We start from the raw sequence: 11,809 nt of genomic DNA on the forward strand, positions 1-11,809 counted from the left end.
CTGATTCGCGATCTGAATCATTTTCTCTTCCAACCTAGCTTAATTTTTTTGTAATTTTATAACTGCAAGTTCAAAAATTAGAGTTTACCTAGTTTTGATTCAGAAACAAAGGTTTAGAAGAGAAGACATAGCTGATGTCTAAATCTGGTAGCAACGTTCGAACTTATGAGATCGAAAAAAACCACCTCTTTGCGAACGACGCTGTCGCTGTAACATCGCACCACCACCGGTCTTGTGCGTAGACGGACAAGATCATCGCCGCCGATAGATCTTCTCCCTTTATGTTTTCAATTTTTTGTTTTCCATTTTATATTTTTGCTAATTCTGAAATTCAGCAGGATTTTGTTGTTGTTGTTGCCGTAGCCGACGGTTGTTGCTGCTCCTCTGTTTCTCTCTAGTGGCCAAACTTGTTGCTCGTTGCTCGTTGCTCCTCTGCTCCTCTATTTCTCCATCACGAACAGAGCAGCTAAGTGAAACAATTATGGCTGAACTTTTGCATTTGTGTCTTTATGCATCTGACCTGTTCGACGAAATGCTTCATCCATCTAAGGAAATCAAGGTAAACCTTTATGCTTATTCCTTTGAGTCTCTATCTTATTGTATGTTAAGTTTCAATTTTAGGGTTTGTGTAATTATGAAATTTTTATTCATTTGTTTGTAAACTTAATATTTGTCTTGCAATATAGTTTGAGTCATGAAAATGGTCATGAAAATGTAAAATCTTATTACGAGAAAGAATAAGGTGTTACATATATTCCTAATTTATATGTTCAATTAATCCTCGTGTAATAATTCTTTTGTACTTTTATTTTAATTTTTAAAAGAAAATCATTGTTTATTATCCTAATAATAGGTAAGAGATATAAAGGTAGCATATAGGATTGAATTGAATAAGAAAGTTTATTATTACTGAATAAAGTAGGGTACGCATCATCGGCTAGGAAAGATTGGGGATGGAATTTGTATTTGTAAGTTTGTTCTCTTTTTATTCAATTTATTCTGGAATTTGAGCATTTGCTATTAAAAGGAAAACAAGTGCTTTTCATTTTACTGCTTTGAAACATGCGTATTGATATCACTATTACATTTTAAACATTTAGTAACATTTATCTCTTAACATTTATTAAAATGTTAGTAATTATCATAAAATTAAATTTTAAGTAACATTTATACTCAAATGTTAGTAAATATATTTAATTTTTTTAAAAAACTTACAAAAAGTGTTACCCATTCTATTCTCAATTAGTTTTCAAAATCGAAACCACACATTTTCTCGCTCTCACTCTCAGTGCTTTGAAACGTGAAAGCTCGTCTTCATCATCCTCAATTTCTTGCTCCGCCTCTTCGATCTCTCCTCAAGATGGAAACCACAATTGCGTGTTCTGCTCTGAAATTTTGAATTAACTTCTTAATCCTCTTCAATCTGTTACGCTAACTCTTCGATTTCTCTTTTGCCACTGTCATCGAAGCCTCCATTGCACCATCGTCATCGTCAACGTGAGTTTTCTACTCTAGGATCTGAATTGGAAACTCTCACGGTACTTAGCACATAATCTATTGTTTTATGCTTGTGTTCTTGTGTCTAAAGTTAATCTAGTTGAATTGAATCCATGTCTTCTGGAAATTGTGCCTTTTGTTAATCCCATGCTTCACTACTCATTTCAATCATTTTGGAAATGAAAAAGGTTAATTTGATAGGTTCACAAGTCTTTCATGCTAGTTTTGTTACCTGATTATGCCTTTAACGATTCATTAACGTCATGCAATGGAGTTTCTTGTTGCAGATCGAAAAAGAGAAACTAACAGCACAAGCAACTTCTCTTAGTTTTTGCTGAATTTGTTTATTCATTTGGCTTATCAATTATAGCTAAAAAATTATAGTTAATGAATTTTCATTGTTATGCCAAGGAATACATATGTTGTGTTTGATGAATGATGATGAATTCAAATTTTTTTTAGTACGAAATTTTTTAATGAAAATTCTTTATTCTTTTGGAAGTGCATTTAAGGTGTTTGAAGAAATGCCTCACAGAACTTTATGTTACTATATCTTATATCTTAGAGGAACATGGACATAGTACCATTTAAGAGAGTATGATTTGAGAATATACAAAATAAAGATTAATTTTTGTATCTGGTAAGTATGCCTCACAGAACTCTGTATTTTTATTTCCCCTTTATCCTTATTTTTCGAAGATTAATTTTTGTATCTGGTAAGTTAGTGGAACACAAGGAAGTTTATATAGGCAAATGGATTTGTAAACTCTAAAGTCACGCAAAGTTACTGTAGTTTGATAGATAGGCAAGACAAGATTTTCTTGAGAGCTGGTCAAATGGCTGAGTTGGATGCAAGAAGAGCAGAATTTCTTGAACAAAAGGAATTCTTTGAATTGCATCAAGCTGCAGTTTGTTTGCAATCTAATTTGCGAGGTATCATTGAGTTGTCATGCATGTACAATATTAATCTTGTGAATTATGTAAATGTATTTAGTGTCATTAGGTTCTTTTATCCTTTATTCTTAAAATTGATTCTCCTTTCTTATAAGTATAGAATATGTACAATTAAAGTTCTATTTGTATTCCACTAAAATTCAAAATTTTTGTCATCAAAAAATTGATGGATCAAATTTCTTTAACAATTTTACTAATCAAATATGAGGGTTCAGATTTATTAACTAAAATTAAAAAAACTAACATCTATATTTAAAAAAACACACAAAATTGTCATCATAGTGTATTACACATGATGTTACTCCATTTCTTAAAAATTCAACCTCGTTGAAACAATTTAGTTATTGCAGTAAGTTCAAGTTCAAAATATTTCAGCACGGAATATAAAATTTTGTTGAATTGAATTTATGACCATTGTACTCTGCATGGTAAAAGTGGAGATTACCAAGACTTGGTTGGCATAATTATTTTGCTAATTATAAACTCCATCATCAGTTTCATAGAGAAAACAATTCTGGTAATGCAGCTGCAGCACTTATGGCAAGACTGGTTCCAAAAGCAAATGTTTTCTTTTCTTTTACTTGTCTGTTTTACATTCATTCAGATTTTTAACGAATATAGTAGGACAAATATTCTGGTATATAGTAGAACAAATATACAAAATGTATATATTATCTTTGTAATTAGTTTGGTAAAGGTTTGGCGTTAATAATTATGGTGGGTTCATTGTTTTGTGTGAGTGCATATATCTCTTTTGGTTCTATTAGGTACACGCCTGGTTGTGTCTGTATGGGGTGACGAGCCATATGATGCGAATGATTTTATTAAAATAATTCTTTGGAGGTATGGTTGTTTGAATGATAAGTGAAATGTTCTCATTATTAAGTGTATGTTACCCTTACCTTCTTTCCCTCTATTGCGGAAGTCCTGAAAGAAGCTTCATATGCTACATACAGATTGCTGTTGATGGTATTTGGAAAGTGTGTCCTCGGGTTGGTGGACCCATTCAGTTTCTGGCTTTAATGGTGAATATTACCATTCTGTTTGCTTACACATTGATGTTAGACTGCCATTGCATTGACAACTTATCATCCTTCATTGTATTCTCCCATAGGTGAATTAATCTGCCTTGCATACCATGAGCTCTGTAACACAGTCCCAATGGCTGTGTATGGGAAATGTCCCAATGCATGTAACTTCAATGAAGATTGTGTTGAAGGACGCTGCAATTGCTTTCTTGGATTTCATGGTCATGATTGCAGTAAATGTGAGCTCTTATGTTATATTGTATTTCCACATACTTATTATTAGTTAATGATTGTTGTTTTACTCTTCCCTCTGTTAACAATTGTTGACTTATTCCAGATTCCTTCCCCAGCAACTGCATTGGCAATAGCATCTGTCTCTCAAATAGAGTTTGTGAATGTAAAGCTGGCTACACTGGCATTGACTGTTCCATCGATAATCTGTTAATATTAAGATTCCAAGTTTTACACTAGACTATATATCCTTTTTGTTAGTTCCACTGGTTTATTAGTTTCTTAACTTTGTAATATAAGAATATGCTTAGTATCTCTTGCTTATAATGTAATTTTAAATAACAGCAATATCATACTTGATTATGGAAAGTACTGTTAGTGCGAGAAATATTGGATTACTTTTCTATGTGCTATATTGTAGTTCCTTTAGGATAGTTAAACTCTGTTTCATCTGATTAATTTAAGTTCATGATTTTATTTCCCTAATTTTGGAAACACAACTACTACTTAATTAAAAATTTAAACAGTCGGATCAGTCTTGTTCAACAATAAAAGCAGCCATATATGTAATTGGTGAAAGTACTATTTATTGACCCGTTCCCAATAACCCATGCCTCATTGCTCCTCTCCAGCCTTTCAGTTTGTAAGGAAGTCTTGGGAAAGAGTATTTCTGGGCAGCATTGTGTACCTAGTGAACCTAGTATCCTACAACATTGTCATACCCAACTACCACCGACTATTTTCTGGTGGTGCAAGGAAATTATTTAATATATTTAGGAGTTCCTATTGTGATGAGGCGGCTAAACGACTTGCATGCTGGGTAAATTCTATCTTTGCTAAAGTTATCTCTATGATTATTTTCCTTTATTTATTTATCTATTTTTTTAATAATGGTCTTGTTCATACCCTGGCTCAATAATAAAGGCCCAGGATCAAGCAAAAGACCTAACCCAAAGGGTTGGGCCTCACCAGTACCAATCTTCATCCCATGAAGTCGGTACTCACTACGACTTGTTCTAAAGAAGTCGGGCACGAGGGTTAGCTGGCGGATAAGCACTCATTCAAATGAGTAACTGCCCCTAGAATCTCTCTAACCACTTCTACGAGCCATATCCTAACCTCCCTAAGATAAAGGGATGGTTACCACCCTAAAAATATGGCACTACTCCAACGGTGGTTATTGGTTCACCACTATAAATACACTGACACCCCTCAGGTATCTCTAAGCCCAATACTCTCTAGACCTGCTCACACCCTTGCTAACTTAGGCATCGGAGTGTCTTTGCAGGTAGCACCCCCATCTCTTCGCACAAACAAGTCGGACGGAGCCTCCCGAGTTGCATATCCATTCGGAATCCTCCCCCTTCACACCTTTGGGCCAACCAACGCCATCCAGCCCATCAATCTCCGGTTACCCACTGTAACATTGGCGCCGTTGCCGGGGACCCGAGAGATCAACCAGTGATGGCAGACAGATCCCCCGAAGAGGGTCATGTGGAGTCAGATTCTGAACAAGAGAATTTGGACACAGGCAATAATGATGCAGACTTGACCCTCCACCAGGGAACCAATGATCAACACAGGGAAGGTATCTCCGGAGTAAAAAACCCGAAGGTAAACTCTTCAGAAGGGCGCAAATCAGAGAAAGAGGGACCATCCCATGTAACTGAACTCATGGGATTAGTCCACAATCGCCTGGAACAATTAGAACAAGAACGGGAGCGACAAAAGGAAACTGAAAAGAACCTAAGAGAAGAGATGGAGCGACGAAAAGAGTTAGAAAGGAAACTCTTAAAGTTAGAATCCTCCCTCAAAGGCCGCAACTCCCATGACGAACGAGAAGAGCCGCCCTTAGGAGGGGAGGATCCTTTCAGCGAGGACATAATGAGGGCAAAAGTTCTGAGGAACTTCAAAAGCCCCGATATGGATCTCTATGACGGAACCACGGATCCAAAGCATCACCTGAGCAATTTCAAAAGTCGGATGTACCTAGCTGATGCTTCCGATGCTACACGATGCAAAGCTTTCCCGACCACACTATCGAAAGCAGCGATGAAGTGGTTCGACAGCCTCCCCCCAAGGTCGGTTACCAGTTTTGAAGACCTCTCAAGGAAGTTTTTGATGAGGTTCTCTATCCAGAAAGATAAAGTGAAACATGCACCGAGCCTCCTGGGAATAAAACAGGAGGTCGGAGAACCCTTACGAGCCTATATGGAAAGGTTCAACAAAGCATGTTTAGAAATTCAAGACCTGCCCACAGAGGCAGTTATAATGGGGTTAGTCAATGGACTCAGAGAATGCCCCTTCTCACAGTCTATATCTAAAAGACACCCGGTTTCTCTAAGTGATGTACAGAAAAGAGCTGAAAAGTACATCAATATGGAGGAAAACGCTAAGTTGAGAGACCTGAGTTGGCGACCTGGGCTCCCTCCCTCAACAAAGGAAAGGGAAAGGGAAACCAAGAAAAAGGAGGAACTCGGTTTTGAGAGACCAAGAAAATACCACTCTTATACTCCTCTGAAAGTGTCTATAGTGGACGTATACAGAGAGATTTGTAACACTGAAAGACTGCCACCCCCTAGACCCATTAAAAATAAAAAAGGGGGGAGCCGCAGCGACTACTGTGAGTACCATAAAATATATGGTCACTCCACAAACGACTGTTACGACCTTAAAAATGTGATAGAAAAGCTGGCTAGAGAAGGTCGGCTTGATAGATATCTCATAGAAAGGTCTGACGGTCATGGAAAGAGAAAGCGAGACGATATGGATAGAAGAGACCCACCGCCGCAGACTCCAGAAAGACATATCCATATGATCTCAGGAGGGTTCGCGGGAGGGGGACTCACCAAATCCTCTCGCAAAAGACATCTCAAAAGAGTCTACCAGGTCGGAGAAGAGTCATCCGACCTCCCTACCATTTCATTCACAAAAGAAGATGGGCAAGGAATAATCCCTGGACACGATGATCCAGTAGTAATAACTATGATCCTGGCAAATGCCCATCTCCACAGAACCCTAGTAGACCAAGGAAGCTTAGCGGACATCCTTTTTAAGCCCGCTTTTGACAAACTAGGGTTGGATGAGAAAGAATTAAGAGCCTACCCCGACACCTTGTACGGATTAGGTGATACGCCAATAAAACCACTGGGATTTTTGCCCCTCCACACCACCTTTGGAAAAGGGGAAAAATCAAAGAATCTGAGTATAGACTTCATAGTCATTGATGTGGGGTAAGCATATAACGCCTTAATCGGCAGAGCTACCCTTAATCGACTCGGAGCAGTGGTATCCACTCCCCACCTTTGCATGAAATTCCCGACTTCAGCGGGGATAGCAACGGTAAGGGGAGACCAAAAGTTGGCAAGGAAATGCTACAATGAAAGCCTAAATCTGAGAGGAAAAGGCAGAGAAGTTCACACAATAGAGCTCGGCGGTGCAAGGGCCAGAGAAGAGCTGCGACCACAACCGGGAGGAAAAACTGAGGAGGTACAGGTTGGCAAAGAGGAAGGAAAAAATACTCATATAGGAGCCAACCTAGGGGAAACCCTAAAACAAGAATTGACTAAGCTCCTAAGAGATAACTCCGACCTCTTCGCTTGGAAGGCCTCCGACATGCCTGGGATAGACCCCGAGCTTATGTCCCACAAACTCTCGGTTTATCCGGGATCCCGACCTGTACAACAAAGAAGACGCAAGCTCGGCCCAGAACGAGCCCTAATAGTAGAAGAACAAGTGTAGGCACTCCTGGAAGCTGGCTTCATCAGAGAAGTTAAATACCCAACATGGCTAGCCAATGTAGTGCTAGTCAAAAAACAGAATGGCAAATGGAGAATGTGTGTCGACTATACCGACTTAAATAAGGCATGTCCCAAGGACCCTTATCCGCTGCCAAGTATTGATACCCTAGTGGACTCCAGCTCGGGGTATCAATACTTATCATTCATGGACGCCTACTCGGGATATAATCAAATCCCAATGCATGAGCCAGACCAGGAGAAGACATCATTCATCACACCCAGAGCTAATTTCTGCTACGTGGTCATGCCATTCAGATTGAAGAATGCAGGAGCCACATATCAAAGGTTGATGAATAAAGTGTTTTCTTTTCACCTTGGGAATCTAATGGAAGTATACGTCAATGACATGCTGGTAAAGACCAAGAAAGAAGTCGACCTCTTGTCCGACCTCTCACAAGTCTTTGACACCATAAGGCTGCTCGGGATGAGACTAAATCCCGCAAAGTGCGCCTTCGCGGTGGAGGTAGGAAAATTTCTAGGATTTATGCTAACACAAAGAGGGATCGAAGCCAATCCCGATAAGTGTAGAGCCATCCTAGAGATGAAAAGCCCGACTTGTTTGAGGGAAGTCCAGCAGCTGAATGGCCGACTTGCAGCCCTCTCCAGATTTTTGGCAGGATCGGCACTAAAATCCCTTCCACTGTTCTCCTTATTAAGAAAGGGATGTCAGTTTGAATGGACTCCTGAATGCGAGGAGGCGTTCCAGGAGTTCAAAAAGTTTTTAAGCCAACCTCCTATTCTGACCCGACCAGTATCTGGAAAAGACCTCGTCCTGTACTTATCCGTAGCGGACAAAGCTGTCTCATCAGCCCTGATAAGAGAAGATGAGGTCGGACAACATCCAGTTTATTTCATCAGTAAAGTTCTACAAGGCCCTGAGCTAAGATACCACAAACTAGAGAAGTTTTCCTACTCCTTAGTAATAGCCTCACGAAGGCTACGACCTTACTTTCAGGCTCACACAATAAGAGTCCGTACGAACCAACCCATGAAGCAAATCCTCCAAAAGATGGATGTGGTAGGGAGAATGGTTCAATGGGCAATAGAGCTTTCCGAGTTCGACTTAAGATACGAAGCTCGGACGGTGATTAAAACCCAATGCCTCACCGATTTCATTGCAGAATACGCAGGGGATGAGGAGGAAAAACCAACTACATGGGAACTCTATGTAGACGGATCCTCCAATAAAACAGGAAGCGGCGCAGGCATAATATTGGTAGATGAAAGAGGAACCCAGATAGAGGTTTCCCTAAAATTCGAATTTCCAGCTTCAAATAATCAGGCAGAGTATGAAGCCTTGATTGTTGGATTGAAGTTGGCAGAAGAAGTCGGTGCTACAAAGGTGATGATATATAGCGACTCACAAGTGGTGACCTCCCAGATAAGCGGAGTGTATCAGGAAAAGGACCTAAATATGAAGAGGTACTTGGAGAAAACTCTAGAACACCTTGGGCGCTTTGCAGAAACCAAGGTTAAACACATAACTCGGGATCTAAACAGCAGAGCAGACGCCCTATCCAAGTTAGCAAGTACCAAACCAGGAAGGAACAACAGAAGCCTGATCCAAGAAACTCTCCAGGAACCCTCAGTAGTAAAAATAGAAGACAAACAAGAAGTACTTGAGGTAGTCGGTTTAAACCTCGGATGGATGAACCCCTTGGTCGAATACATGAAATTCGACATCCTCCCTAAAGAGGAGAAAGAGGCTAAAAAGATTCGAAGGGAAGCACCACACTACACCTTGGTGAGAAATATTCTCTACAGAAGGGGGATATCAACACCATTATTAAAGTGCATACCGACCTCAAGAACCACCGAAGTATTAGAGGAGGTACATAGTGGGATCTGCGGAAACCATCTCGGAGTAAGGTCACTAGCCAGGAAAGTAATCCGAGCCGGATTCTACTGGCCGACCTTTCAGAAAGATGCTACAGAATTTGTGAGAAAGTGTCAACCATGTCAGATGCATGCAAATTTCCACGTAGCTCCACCAGAAGAGCTCATCAGTATCACTTCTCCATGGCCCTTTGCAAAATGGGGAATGGATTTGTTAGGTCCTTTTCCCCAAGTGCCAGGACAAGTCAAATACCTGATCGTGGTTATAGATTACTTCACAAAGTGGATAGAAGCAGAACCATTGGCCACTATCACCGCTCAGAGGAGTCGGAGGTTCCTCTACAAAAATATCATCACGAGATATGGGATACCTTATTCCATTACTACAGACAATGGAACCCAATTCACCGATTCTACCTTCAGAAGCCTAGTAGCCAGTATGAAAATAAAACACCAGTTCACCTCGGTGGAACACCCACAAGCTAATGGGCAGGCCGAGGCAGCCAACAAAGTCATACTGGCAGGGCTAAAAAGAAGATTATAAGAAGCGAAAGGAGCCTGGGCCGAAGAACTCCCCCAAATACTATGGGCTTACAGGACAACGCCCCAATCCGCCACTGGAGAAATGCCCTTCCGACTAGTCTATGGCATAGAAGCAATGATACCAATAGAAATCAATGAACAAAGCCCGAGGGTAATTCTCCATGATGAGATCGGAAGCATACAGGGGCACAAAGAGGAGCTCGACTTGCTCCCAGAAGTCCGAGAAGAAGCCCAGATAAGAGAAGCAGCATTGAAGCAAAGGATGACTACAAGGTACAACAAAAAAGTCATTCGAAGAACATTTTCCCCAAGTGACTTGGTCTTAATCAGAAATGACATTGGAGTCAACAAATCAGGGGAAGGAAAACTCGCTGCTAATTGGAAGGGACCATACAAAGTCAATGAAGTCTTAGGAAAAGGTTATTATAAAGTGACCGACCTGAACGGCACCGAGTTCCTAAGGTCGTGGCATGCTTGTAATATGAAAAGGTACTACAGCTATAAGCGAACTCTACTCCTTGATGTACTCTTTTCCCAACTTCATGATTTTTTCCCAAAATCAAAGGGTTTTTTCTGGAGGAGGGTTTTTAATGGGGCATCATAGTAGAGGCTAAGGGAAAATAGGCTATTAAAAACCCTTAGTAGCAAGAAGGTACCTCCCCAATCAATAAAGATCTTTTTTCATTTACAATATCTCTTATAAACTCCTTTCTATTTTCTAAGTCTTTCTACGAAACGCGCCGACTTAAGCTCGACAAAACGTGAAAATCCCATGAACCAATCTAGATGGTCGTCAGGATAAAACGACGAGGTACAAGTCGGTGTAAAGAGGTTATATAAGTCGATAGTAAAAACTCGGAAACACTTCGACCCGTAAATCGGAGTGAAGAACCGAGTAGAAGAAAAATGCATCGCAAAAATAACCTAAGTCATAAGAACTCAATAAAGCAAAGTTGAGTATAAGGAATAACAAAAAAGAGATTGAAAAACCTAGGAAAAAGTTTAAAGGCTGTCCTAAGGTCCTTAAACAAAAAGGCTCGGAAAAACAGACAAGCCAAAGGGAAAGGTTTTCAGAAAAAGATCAAGGGGACTTCGAAAAATCAAAATCAGAAAAGCATACACGCATAAGGTAACTTAAACCCTTATCCAAAAAAGGGTATTTATTTTGGTAATTTAAAACCCTTATTTAAAAAGGGTATTTTTAAATATTTTGTTTACGGCCTTGAAAGGCCAAAAGAAATTGTTCAAACACCACTAACAAACAAATATAAAGAGTTTAAAAAAGGGGGGACCCACAGGCCGAGCCCCCATATAGCCACATAAAATTATTTCTACAGAGGAGTAGACGGATCACCACCACCAGAGTCAGGAGGAGCGCCACCAGGACCGGGAAGAGAGGCATCCACAGGAGATGAAGAGGAAGTCGGAGGAATAACAGAAGAGCTCGGAGCATCCATAGAACGAGGAGGGGACTCAATGATCCTCTGCCCCCGGGTCTTCAATTCTGACTCGGAAACGATCACGGGGGCAGAAGGATCCACAATTGCACCGTCAATGACGACTTTGTCAGGATCTAAAGGAGAAAGATCCAAGTCGGGAGCAATGACTCCGACTTGCTCCTTAAAGATCCTCCAAGCCTCCTCGGCGCCATCAGCAATAGAGTCCTCCAACTCGGTATATGCCTTCCGAGAATTCAGCAGATCATTCTTCACAGACACAAGATCTTCAAATAAACTTTGATAGCTAGCCTGCACTGTCTTCCTCAAGTCCATCTCCATGTTGCATCGAGCTTGCAACTTCCTCTCCTTTTCCCGGAGGTTATCTTTCTCCCCCTTCAACTTGGCAACTTCCTCCTTCAGCTCCCTCTCATGCTCTTGAAACATACGAAGCCTCCCTTCCAGCTCTTCGACCTATGAGGCC

At 40.4% G+C, this 11,809-nt stretch overlaps 1 long non-coding RNA gene across 2 annotated transcripts; it reads left to right on the top strand.

Annotated features, from left to right (window-relative positions):
• The first annotated feature begins 1,262 nt into the window (after positions 1-1,262).
• LOC112698194 (uncharacterized) lies at positions 1,263-4,116 on the top strand. Of its 2 annotated transcripts, XR_011861983.1 has the most exons (5): positions 1,263-1,497; positions 3,219-3,294; positions 3,408-3,476; positions 3,566-3,718; positions 3,817-4,116. It is a non-coding gene; the product is annotated as an uncharacterized lncRNA (long non-coding RNA). The 2 variants fall into 2 exon arrangements; XR_011861982.1 differs by having other exon boundaries at positions 1,263-3,294.
• Positions 4,117-11,809: the final 7,693 nt, after the last annotated feature.

Source organism: Arachis hypogaea, chromosome 6 (assembly GCF_003086295.3).
Source record: "Arachis hypogaea cultivar Tifrunner chromosome 6, arahy.Tifrunner.gnm2.J5K5, whole genome shotgun sequence".
In the NCBI taxonomy this organism is placed as follows: domain Eukaryota; kingdom Viridiplantae; phylum Streptophyta; class Magnoliopsida; order Fabales; family Fabaceae; genus Arachis; species Arachis hypogaea.